Below are 13,102 nucleotides of genomic sequence, written 5' to 3' on the forward strand. Positions count from 1 at the left end.
TTGATTCTTTGATATACTTGACTCTAACAATGCTTGGGGAAAATCAGTCTACTAAATATATTTTCAGGTCACAAAGATTGAGTGTTTAAGAAGGCGTGTATTTTGAAATTTGTTTTAACCGTAAAATATTGTATGAGCTTGTGAATTTTACTATGAAATGTCATCACCCACTCAAATGTTTGAAGATTGGAAACATTACGTTGGAGGCTGTAAAAATGTGTAACGCACAAAGAAATGTTCTTAAACTGTCGTTTACCATTCACCCTATTGTGTTTTAGTTGTCTGTAGAAATGCAAAATTCTTTTCAATTTTTATATAGTAGACGTTCGGTTACAAATGTTGGTCAAGAATCGCAGTTTCCTGTCGGTTTTCACAATTAACTTTGGTATGTGTTTTTTTCCCGTTTAAGGTCTAAGTTTATAGGGTCTGTGAAGTTATTTTTCGTGACGAAAACGTGTACGGTAATGATTGTTACATATTGTTATACCTATTCGCCAATATTTATTATATTTGTTCATGCAAACACGCGAAAGAATAAAAATGAACACGCGATCATTAGCTTTAGTCATCGATGCGACCTTGCGACCTATTTACTATGTTAGTCCATATCATATTTAGCAGCCAAAAAAAGTACTGAACAATAAAAAAATATTAATAAATATACGCCAGCTTCAGTCTTAAAAATTAACAGCACAGAGGATTGGTTAACAAATAACGTAGTATTTAACATGGGGAAAATCATTTGATAGTTTTCATATATTCTTTTGTAATTTCTGACGTAATTTAATACTAACAATGATAGAAGGGGGATTTTTTCATATAGTATTTTTTGTATAAACAAAACATACTTAAGCTATGTAATGCATTATTGAATTTAGTATGGCCGTTTATGAATTCTAGGATATATACATTTAAATTTTTACTCAATTAATTCGTCACTACTAAAATTGGCGTACTATTCGGCGTACTAAAATCTTTGTTTATAATTTACGGCCGTTCCCATCAAGCTAAACTCTTCATACCATCTTCTATAACACATACATGCTATTATAAATAAACTGGTTTACGAAAACCATCAAGTGATGCTGTGAATGTCAAAATTTTGCAATCTTGTGTTCATGTTTTTTTGGTGAAATGATGCTAAATTAAAAAAATAAACGCAGTATCCTTCTGAATTCTTTTACAAGGAAAGTTTGGGGGCGTAATTTAATTTGGAGGGCGAGTTTGTAATTTAAACTTAAAAATGTCTTGTTAACAACATTATTTATGTACCCTCAAATGTAATTTTTAATTATGGATTTATTTTATCTATTTTACCACCCTTCTTCTATTTTGTAAAATGGAAGGTTAATAATTTTATAATAAATTGTTTCTTTATTTTTCATACAAATAAATGCGTTAGTAAATGAATCCAGCGCTATGCCATATTACTGGGTAGTGTAAAATAGCATGTTTCAGTAAGAAATAGGAATGCTTTGGACCAATAATACGATAATTGAACACGCAACATGAAAACTAAACGGATAGAAATGAAATTATGTTCAACATATATTTAGTCAAATAAATTTAGGAATATAATGTATAATGTTTAAGAGTTATCATAGAGTTGCTAGGTGTATTTTTTGTTGTAAAGAAATTTTGGTATAGTTCTATAATTATTAAGTACTATTGTATAATTATTTTTATTTGGTTTTAGATGACGTGCAAATGTTGCAAGACATAAATCATCGTTGAAATTTCATTCTTGTAAGTATCATTCAACACCATTTTAGTAATTTTAATACTGTATAGCATGTCTGTCGATTGGTCTGTCCCTACTTGGGATGACTTGTGACAACGAATTTGCATGTTTCTATGTACAGTACACTGATAACAATAGTCATCAATATGATTTCATTTAGAACTTACGGCTATGTGCTTAATGTCTGCCAAATAATTTTATGATATTTATATATATACATAATGTGGTTTTTGTGTAGAAATCATCAGTTATATTGTGATTGGATATTTTTGTTTTGGTATCATTATTTTATCTTGAATTTTACGTATCCAGTTTTAATAATTTTAAGTATTCATAATAATTCAGTTTTATCTTATTTTACTTAATTTTAATTCTTACTTCTAATGGTCTTTTTTTCTGTCTTTACATTTTTATCTTTTGTTACTGTCTGATTTTTATTGCCTTACTTTAAGTTTGAGTATGTTATTTTATGAAATAAAGCCATTCTGACTGTTCTGTTTTTATTTGTTATGCCTATTGCTTTTTATATTTATCATTGATCATGTATTTTAAATAACTAGATATACAGCGGATGGACTTTTCAAAAGGCAAACAATGCGTTCTATGGTTCTTTTAGCGAATTTCCCTATAGGGAAGTAGCTATTTCCGTAGGTGGAACGGTAAGACCTAGGCTCGGGACCGATTTACTTTTTCATTTTGATGTCCCCAGAGGCCAAAAACACCATTCGTTCAAATTTTTATATATGTATGTATATATATATATAGACATATATATATATATATATACGTCCGTGAACGCGATAACTTGAGTAATTTTTGTCCGATTTTGATGAAATTTGGTTTAAAGGTGTAAAGCGGGATAAACTTGAATGAGTTCGCGAACCAGCACGATCGGACCATGGGAACGGGGCTTTACGGGGGGTTTTATGGGGTAAAAATTGGGTTTTCTCACTTTTGACCCTCAAAACACAAAATTTTCCGATTTCTCTTTAGACCTTTTTAAAGAGCTTAAAAAAACAAATAATTTAGTATATAAAAGTATTTTTGTTTGATTATTACTAACGGAGAAAATTAAGAAAAAATGTAAATTTAAAATTCCCATGTTATTCTTATGGAAAATATTGTCAAATGTTGTAGTTTGCTTGTTTATGGATATATTTTGATCAAACTTGACAAATTTATTTATTTTATACTAAGCTATCAATATTTTACTCAAAAACACACTTTATTAGTTTCCTTGTAGCAGCAAACCTAGGTACTCGTTAAACCTAATGTTATTAAAATATTAACTGAAAATCAATTCAGACAAATGGAAATTCGCTTAGTCGGCAGGTTTGCTGCGGCGGAGGTATTTAAGCTTTTTATGGTAGATTGTTTCTTTAATTTTTCATATACGTCATAATGAATTTGACCGTTTGACCGTGTTGTGTTTGTAGGCAATGCATTTCATTGTTGACAGTATGTTACGTAATATTATACATTTTAAAGATGTGCTCTGAAAATTGTCATAATAACCATAATAAATGTTGTCATAATAAATGTTTGGCCCCTTTTCCTTCTAAAGCTAAACAAAAACGCTTTTGTTGTTATACATGATAGCAATTTGACTCGTAGCAATGCAAACGGGGTTTTCTGACCTTAAAACATATTACACACACATTATAGCCTAACGACTAGTATACCAGTATAAGTCCAGACAGTAAGTAAGTAAAAAACCTTTTAGGACTAAGTTTTATGGGAAAAAGTAAAACAAAAATTAAGAATAACATTTTTCCTCGTAAGCGAGACCTCCGCCATTTTGTTCTTTGTGTTATAAATTTATGTCTGAAAAACTAGTTAAGATATCTTTGAAATTTTGTAGCCTACATATACCATTTTATCAACTCAAAAAATATTCTATAAGAAATTCATTTAAAACATTTTCGTGTGTTTAAAGTTGTGGTTATTTTTGGTTGTGTTCATAAAATGGTGTTCATTTTTAATTTTTTTCCGAAATAATTTTTTATGGCATAGGTATTTTATGAAAAAGTCAAAAACTAAAAACATTTTGTTTTTAAAATTCCCTATCAAACGATACTTAGATAAAAAACGTTAAATAATAAATAACGAAAAATTACGATTTTTAGTTTTTCATGCCGGGAAGGCCTAAATAAATAAGGCCAAACAGTCAGTGGGGGTTCGCCTCATTTTGCGCATAAACATTGTTACATCTATGCATTATTTATTTAATCCTTTTGGACAATGAGTCGTTTGGTTGGGAATTTCAAATGCTAAATACAAGCGAACTTTGGGTAAGCAAACGGTTACAACTGACAAGTTAAAATAAAACCAAACATATTTTAGTAATTTAAGTTATAACAATTAAAATTGTCGCCATTTTGAAACAAAAAAAACTTGTTCATTAGGTAGTTATTTTTCTGAAATATAGATTATGACTAAATAGAATTGTATTCTGAATTTCATAAGTTTATCTTAAACATTTTGCGAGATATAAATTAAAAACATTAAAGAAACAAAATGTTGATATCTTGCTAAGTATTTTTTTTATGTTTTTCTTAATTTTCGTATTATTTTGTCCCGTTAAACCTATTCCAATTTTTGTTTGTAATTGCGGGATACCCCGTACTTCTGTTACAGAACATAAACTTTTATTGTAAATATTAGTATAGTATACCGGTATAATAAATTTGTTGGTACTCTATTTGGTCAACCATTGCATGAATGGTATACATTTTGCAAAATAAACAATCAAGAATAATCAAGTAGGTACGCTCGTTCTTTTTCCGTTGTTTTTCGCTATTGCTACGTTGTTTTTCCATAAAACCTTAGTAATGTTGGGTATAATGACCATATATACCAGTTGTACACCATTATAAACCCGTCAGATGCGAATGTAATCCTTTATATCCTACAAAAGTTAGTGCTGAATGATTTATGCCACTTTATAATCACACTTTATACTTAGAGAAAAAGAGCTAGAATAAGTGGTCTTTCTTAACTTAATTTATTATTCAAAGTACGGTGTGGACTATAACCTATAACTAAGTAAAATGTTAAGCCTGTTATTGTTTCCGAGCATATACACAGTTTGATTTTTACAAACAGTTTTAGTACCTTACTGCGATGAATATATTTTTATACAATTTAATCATGTTTCTAATCGTGAAAACAGAAAGATATTGGTATTCTGACCTGTGACTGGGGTTTATTTTACACAAATCCACATTATTTGAAAACTTAGTCAAAGTGAAAGCAACGTAACTTGGAAAGGAATGTTGTATTTTTCACTGCTGTGAGCTTGGCGTGTGGCGAGGTCTGACGATATCGGTCGGTGGTTGCCATGGCAACGGGCGGACGGAAAACTGGCAACGTCGCGTTATTTCACAGCTCATAGGGTGTTGCGGGCTACAATAGTCTACCTTTAGATCTTTCTGTACTATCAGTATCACCGTTTATAACACCGAACACATTACATTGTTTCTTGGAACTAAACATTGTGTCACACGAATGAAGGGTGATGTATTATTTTACAACATTTTATTGTACTTGGTAATTTCTCTTATAATAAAAAAAAAGCTATTCAAAAACTGTTAATTTATCACTGAAACCTTTATTATGCTATCATATAATTGACATCGACGTCCCGGAATAAAAATAACATCTTTAAGTTCTTCTGTTTTGATTCGGTGTTTCTGTGTACATTCGAATAAGAACAAAATTTGTTGTTGTATATTACTTTTTAACTATTAATGTGTATATTAAAATCAGTATGAGTGGGTCGTTTGTTTAATATCAGAGTATTCAACTGATTTCAAATTCTTATCTTCAGAGCCATTCAATATGTTTTTATTTACAAATACACACGGACGTTAGAACAGGAACGGTATGAATCATAAACATTTACACAAATACGTCACTGGCCCGAATCTCATACTATTAACATAAAAATATTGTTTGGACGGTTTTTTGACAGTTTTATAAACATATTTACTTTAGATCCAGCGACCTCATTTTGTTTAAATGTTTATTATTCATTCTGTAAATTGCTTTAATTTCTCAGACGCAGTTAGAGAAAAACACATATCCTCCATCGACTAACAGATATTGGATTTCTATCGAATCAATCGTCCATCAGGTGGACACAGGTACAAAACATACAAATTGTGTCTGTAAACTAAGGTCTCCATCGAGCTCCGGTCAAACGAGCCAGTTCAAATAAAAGACCCCAGTCAATTGACGATGGACTTCGCCTACGTCGAAGGTCCATATGTGTTTAAGTTATTTTCGCCTTACACCACAGAAATCGGAAATCGGAAATCACATCCCGTGATTTGTTCTTGGTCGGAACATAGATTTTCCTTCCCACTGTTTTCGGTCACTATGATGACTAATCGTTGGGAAACCGCTTAGTAGTGGATATAGGAAGGAAGGTGTAAATGGGTAAATTAGTGTGGTGTTTCTTTTTATTTTTAGTTAGTCCAACGCAGTATTGGTTGGATAAAAGTTCAATATTTTCTTTAACTACTGGTGAACTACAACTACAAACGTTCTGTGAATGGGGGTTCAAAATCCGAAAGCCACTGACTTTCAGCTATACCCACGTTCTAAATGTGGCAATAAAGGATGAAAGACATTGTTTGACAGCTATGCGGCCTATACCTGAGAGTTCGGTATCTGAAAGACCACTGGTTTTCAGCTATACGTTCTATATCTGGAAATAAAGGTTCGAAAGACACTGTTTACCATTTATACGTCCTGTATCTGGGAGTTCAATATCTGAAAGCCACAGATTTTCAGCTATACGTTTTATATCGGGGAATAAAGGCCTGAAATAGGCTACTCTGTTTGACAGCTATACTGCTGGGAGTTCAATATCTGAAAGCCACTGATTTTAAGATATGCGTTCTATATCTGGGAACAAATATCCGAAAGACACTCTTTGACAGTTATACGTTACAGTACTTAGTGGTTCAATATATAAAATCCACTGATTTTAGCTATACGTTCTATGTTTAGGAATAAAGGTCCGAAAGACATTGTTTGACAGCTATATCCCTATACCTGGGAGATGCGGGGATCAATATCTGAAAGCCGCTGATTTTCAGATACTCTTTGACAGTAATACGTTATATACAGTACTTAGTGGTTCAATATGTGAAAGCCACTGATTTTGGCTAGGTTCTATATCTGGTAATGTGGAATAACTCTATTTAAAGACACTATTTGACAGCTATACTTTCTATATCTGGGGATAAAGGTCCAAAATACACTGGCTAAAAAAAGACGATATCGAATTCTTACCCAACCAATCGTGCAATGGGCAGATTTGAGACACACCACACATAACTACCCATATAACATATAACCATTTTTAACCAGATGATAAATAGGTATATATATACAGGGTGTCCCTCGAGAGGTGTCTCAAATCGATTACTGGAAAACGGCTTAACGTACAAGGATGAAATAAAATTATTTCCAACTAAATCGACCCCAAGGAATAACGTAAAAATATTTTTAACTTTTTTCAAATACAGGGTGTGCCAAAAACTGAGGGTCACTAGTTCGAATCTCGGAATTTTCAAATGTAAACATATGTCACGTTATACATAATTTTAAAGGTATTTGATAGACAAACATTTTGGCGAAAACCAAAATTAGTTATCTTTTTCCGTTTCAAAATGGCGGCAGTTTTTTTGAAAGAAATCTATATTTTTTTAATACTCTGTATTTCCTATACCAATGCATTTAACACTTCTCCGGTTGCATTTTCTTACTTGTTATGAAATTAGCTTTACTGTGATATGCAACAAGTAACGGTTTTTTGAAATAATAAAAATTCCAAAAAAATTTATTTTTGAAAATTTACAAATGCTCATTGTTCAAAATTTTCAAATAGCAACATATGTCAAGTGGCACATCATTGTATAGGTTTTTCAATTCCTAACAACTTTGTATTTTACACTTACTTCGTATCTCTTTTAGTTTTTGTGTAAATAACAAAAAACCTAATTTTCCTATATCAAATGCATGTTATTTGGGTTTGACACTAAAGGCTTCATTTCATTTAGTGTTGAACCATGTCAAACCCAAATAACGTGCATTTGATATAGGAAAATTAGGTTTTTTGTTATTTACACAAAAACTAAAAGAGATACGAAGTAAGTGTAAATTAAAAAGTTGTTAGGAATTGAAAAACCTATAAAATGATGTGCCACTTGACATATGTTGCTATTTGAAAATTTTGAACAATGAGCATTTGCAAATTTTCAAAAATAATTTTTTTTGGAATTTTTATTATTTCAAAAAACCGTTACTTGTTGCATATCACAGTAAAGCTAATTTCATAACGAGTAAGAAAATGCAACCGGAGAAGTGCTAAATGCATTGGTATAGGAAATACAGAGTATTAAAAAAATATAGATTTCTTTCAAAAAAAACTGCCGCCATTTTGAAACGGAAAAAGATAATTAATTTCTGTTTTCACCAAAATGTTTGTCTATTTAATACCTTTAAAATGATGTATAACATGACATATGTTTACATTTGAAAATTCCGAGATTCGAACTAGTGACCCTCAGTTTTTGGCACACCCTGTATTTGAAAAAAGTTAAAAATATTTTTACGTTTTTCCTTGGGGTTGATTTAGTGGGAAATAATTTAATTTCATCCTTGTACGTTAAGCCGTTATCCCGTAATCAATTTGAGACACCTCTCGTGGGACACCCTGTATATGTAAACCCCTCTTAGTATTAATCATCTAAAGGGTAACCACAGGCACAGTACATAAAACTGTGGTCCTAATTAGTCCACTGGTGACTAAGAGGATGTTGAGTAACCAATTACCAATCCAATTAATCCTCCATTTGGTAGACTCGAGGAACAAGACATAACACAATACATCCTGTCTGACTATATAACCTATTTATAGTCCACTAGCCACTAAAAAAGCCCTAATCGAACACTTATCGTAGCAATCCTCTTTCACATGGACGCATACCAAAAACATAGGCGTATACATATAATATTTCTGTGATTGCACAACCGCTGTTATCAAATCGGCATCTTTAATCAATTAACCTTGAACATATATTTTTACTCCCTCCAACATCAAGGAACAATCCTTAAATAATTTTGATTATAGAGTTCATAGTAGTATCCCTTCGTAAGCAAGATATATTATAAGCATCTCATTGATTCGCCATATATTTTATATCGTTCAATAAATAAATTTCATTTTCCCAGTAAGTTGTACGGACTTTTAATACATATAAAATATATTTATCCGCCATAGCCCAAAATGGGTGGGGGTGGCTGGTGGACTCTGGTCTATTGATTAATAATGTCATATCTGGGAACTTCACCCATCTGAATTTAATGTATTCTAATGTGAAATAATATCGCATTAGTGGTGGTGGTACCCATAATATATCCTAAATCCATAATGTTCAAGTAAAATATAAAAATATCTGCAAAATGTGAATACAATATTATTTTTTTAGGAACCTATCTTATTGAAATAAAACTATATCTAACTTAATTGGATGGTAAACCGTTCGTTTATATTTGAATGGCTGACAAAAATAATATTAAACTTTTAACAATTATTTTCTCACTGACAAGTTTCCACTTTTTTACTTTGTACGTAAAAAACTCAACTGTCAACTCAATTGAAGTAACAATTAATATACTAGATAGTAAAATAAAGAATTGTAGCTTTTAACGTGACCTTACACTAAAACGAGTTTATTTCCTACCATAACAATGTGTATGTCCTTGAAACGTATTGATAAAAAATACTTAACAAAAACTTCAATCATTATAAAATAAAGATGTACATATTTTAAAATACTGACAGGACCGGAGATGAAAATCTTTATTAATAACTGGAGCCCCTTGCTGTAGCCAACGACAGGGAGATTTACTCTTCGCTCTACATTGAGATCAATAGAGAAGCTCCAGAATTCTCCTCCCCCACAACTATCCATTCTATCTCTCTAAAATAATAAAACCTCATTGTTTCATCCCCTGTTAGCGAATTTCCCTATAGGGAAGTAGCTATTACCGTAGGTCTCATGGTAAGACTTAGGCCCGGGACCGATTTACTTTTTCATTTTAATGTCCCCAGAGGCCAAAAACACCATTCGTTCAAATTTTTATATATGTATATATTTATAGGTATATATATATATAGATTTATATATATATATATGTGTCCGTGAACACGATAACTTGAGTAATTTTTATCCGAATTTGATGAAATTTGGTTTGAAGGTGTAAGGCGGGATAAACTTGAATGAGTTCGCGATCCAGCATGATCGGACCATGGGAACAGGGTTTTATGGGGGGTTTTATGGGGTAAAAATTGGTTTTTCTCACTTTTTACCCTCAAAACACAAAATTTCCCAATTTTTCTCTAAACCTTCTTAAAGAGCTTAAAAAAACAAACAATTCAGTATATCAAAGTGTTTTTGTACGGTTATTGGTTACGGAGAAAACTAAAAAATGGGAAAATTCCCATGTTATTCTTATGGAGAATATTGTAAAATGTTGTAGTTTGCTTGTTTATGGATATATTTTGATCAAACTTGGCAAATTTATTTACTTTATAGTAAGCTATCAGTATTTTACTAAAAACACACTACTTTATTAGTTTCCTTGTAGCAGCAAACCTAGGTACTCGTTAAACCTAATAATGTTATTTAAATAGATCAATTGAAAATCAATTCGGCCAAATGGAAATTCGCTTAGACGGCAGGTTTGCTGCGGCGGGGGTATATTTTTAATATTTTATTTATGTTTTTAATTATTTTTGAAATATTTACTATGGGAAGGATGATCTTTTCGTTTAGTCTACAATACGGAAAATATTATTTTTTTCGAATTTGTTGACAATTTCTTTAATAGAAAATATTTTAAATGTTGTCCACATATCTACGGCAGTATAGATATTCCTTTGTCATAGGTATTTTGTCTCAAAAAGTTTGGGAAACTGTAGTAAATCTCACGAACCAACGGTGTATTTTTGACCATCGCTCTTTCAATATATAACTAACAAAGTTAGTTACTACAGTATTACCTGTATTTAAACACATTATATTTTAAGTACTACATAATTTTCAATTCAGTCCTATGTACATGCCAAGCAGATATGTGTACAAGTATTATGTTGAACTTATTTAAAGACATTTAACATATTCATAATATTTAACATAACCCAAATTTTTAACCAGTTTTAAAAATTATATTTTAGACCGTGTATTTGTCTTACGTGTTTAATTTGACCTGCTCATAACTCTGACGATTTCCTTTGAGAAAAAAATGATGTTTCTAAAAAATATTGCCATTAACTATCAACATAAATACAAAATTATATCTAAAAGTATAAATGATTAAAAACAGTTATTGATTACATACATAAATTTGCGAAATCTATCCTTATATTTTTGTAAATTTGATTTCAGTACTTAAAACAATAAGTGAATTCGCTACATTAATTTCTATACATTGCTTAGCATTTTGTAGGTGCCCATGAGGATTTTTGAGAGATATTTCACAACGTAGACGACAAAACAGGTGGGTTGAGGATGAGAGGTGGTCTGACCGAGAGAGTTTCTCTATTGATTTCAGGGTGGAGCTGTTCTATACAGGACTCCCTGTCGCCGGCTTAATATTTACTGTCGAACCCCCGAGCTTTATCTCTCTGAATTTTGCCAAATATACTCTCAAGGGGGAAAATGTAAGAACGGAAAGCATTTAATGAAAGTTGATAAGTTTCAATCATGTATTTATTCTAATTTTTTAAATATAAATATCTAATATAAATTTTGTAATTAATGTCATGATCATGGTGGATTAGTGGTTTAGTGCAATTTCGAACAGGAATTTTAGAATTTCGACTTCTGTTTTTATGGCTTCGCTTAAGTCCTTTTATTGTACAAATCATTGTGTGCTCATTATATATGCAAAGAACCTTATTAATTTGTATTCATAGCAACAATAAAAAAGCGTAAAGTACATTTATTCATAGTACATCTTTAAGGCCCCAGTCGAGGGCCCGTTGACATATATTTAATCAACAACCGAAGTTGACGAACGTAGTTTGGAAAACAAGCGGCGGACGAAAATATACATCTGGTCCTTGTTACAAACTATATTTTTCAATTATAATATTTTTTATAATTTATATTTTTTCAACTAATAACATAATGATAGAACACTACTCAAATTTCGTACATTGTTAATTTTTATAAACTAGCTCCAGAAATGGTTTCCTTCTTACATAAACAGCCGTTATTGCTAATTCGATACGATCTTTATAACTTCATCAACAAAAAAGTAAATTAATATCTTTACTGGTTTGCAATTCAATTCTTATAAACTTCAGTCAAAATATAAATATTGTAGTGAAGTATACAATATGTTACGACGACAAATGAAAATAAATTATAATGACGATACGATAATAGGCTACTTTATATAGTTATTCGGGACAACTTACCTTTTCAAAACTAGCAGGCGAATTTTAACAAAAAATCTTAATGCTGCTTCCTCGACTCCAGCTTATTTTTCAGGGGGAAATGGCTACTTTGGTCCCACCACGCATGTATTGAAACAACCGTTTTTAATGCAGTACGAAAAAATAGTTCATAGTTTGTACACGTTTCTAACGTACTTATGTTTTAAATTTCTCCTATTACGATTACAAAATTAGACATTTTGTATAACTGAGTCAAAAATTAGAATTTTCTTTCATTGCATAAGTTAATTATGGAAACTACATAAAGCTGTACTATCAATGGATAACATGCAAAAACTTTGTCTTTAATTACATAGTTTTTCTATACAAAACCCTTTTAGACACCGTGAAACATTTTACGTAGTCAAACACTGCAATATTCTACACAATCACTTAAAACATAAAACACAATAGTAATGTTGTGTAATACACCTGGATATCCCCAGTCCAGTGAACATTAAAATTCCGGGTAATACAACGTTACATCAACGTTTTATACCTATTGTTAGTCATCATTAAAAGGAAACCTGCTTCTAATTGTAATATTTAATTACATCCTTGTAACAATAAACAATACAACATTTGTTGGGTTTTTACACTCGTCTTGAAAACTCAGAATAAAACACAGAAAACTAACAACGCCCTATGTTATTATGCGTATGCGTTAACTACAATTGCTGAATAATATTTTACGTACGTTTCCATTACAGAACATATTGCAATACAAAGTTATGTCATGCATTATGCACCTCTCCATTACAGTATATATCGCAACGCAATGCTGAGTCATATGTCACGTACCTCTCCATTACAGTATATACAGTATCACAACGCAACGCTGA

The 13,102-nt window shown here is 31.2% G+C and overlaps 1 protein-coding gene across 1 annotated transcript in view; it reads left to right on the top strand.

Annotated features, from left to right (window-relative positions):
• Positions 1-13,102, top strand: part of LOC128985197 (serine/arginine repetitive matrix protein 1-like) — a 62,707-nt gene that overhangs the window by 6,134 nt on the left and 43,471 nt on the right. The window contains exon 2 of the mRNA XM_054404582.1: positions 1,697-1,746. The gene's annotated coding sequence lies outside the window, so the exon portion shown is untranslated. The remainder of the gene's footprint in view (positions 1-1,696; positions 1,747-13,102) is intronic.

Source organism: Macrosteles quadrilineatus, unplaced genomic scaffold (assembly GCF_028750875.1).
Source record: "Macrosteles quadrilineatus isolate MER2022 unplaced genomic scaffold, UCM_ALF_1.0 Scaffold_2__2_contigs__length_208266976, whole genome shotgun sequence".
Classification (NCBI taxonomy): Eukaryota; Metazoa; Arthropoda; class Insecta; order Hemiptera; family Cicadellidae; genus Macrosteles; species Macrosteles quadrilineatus.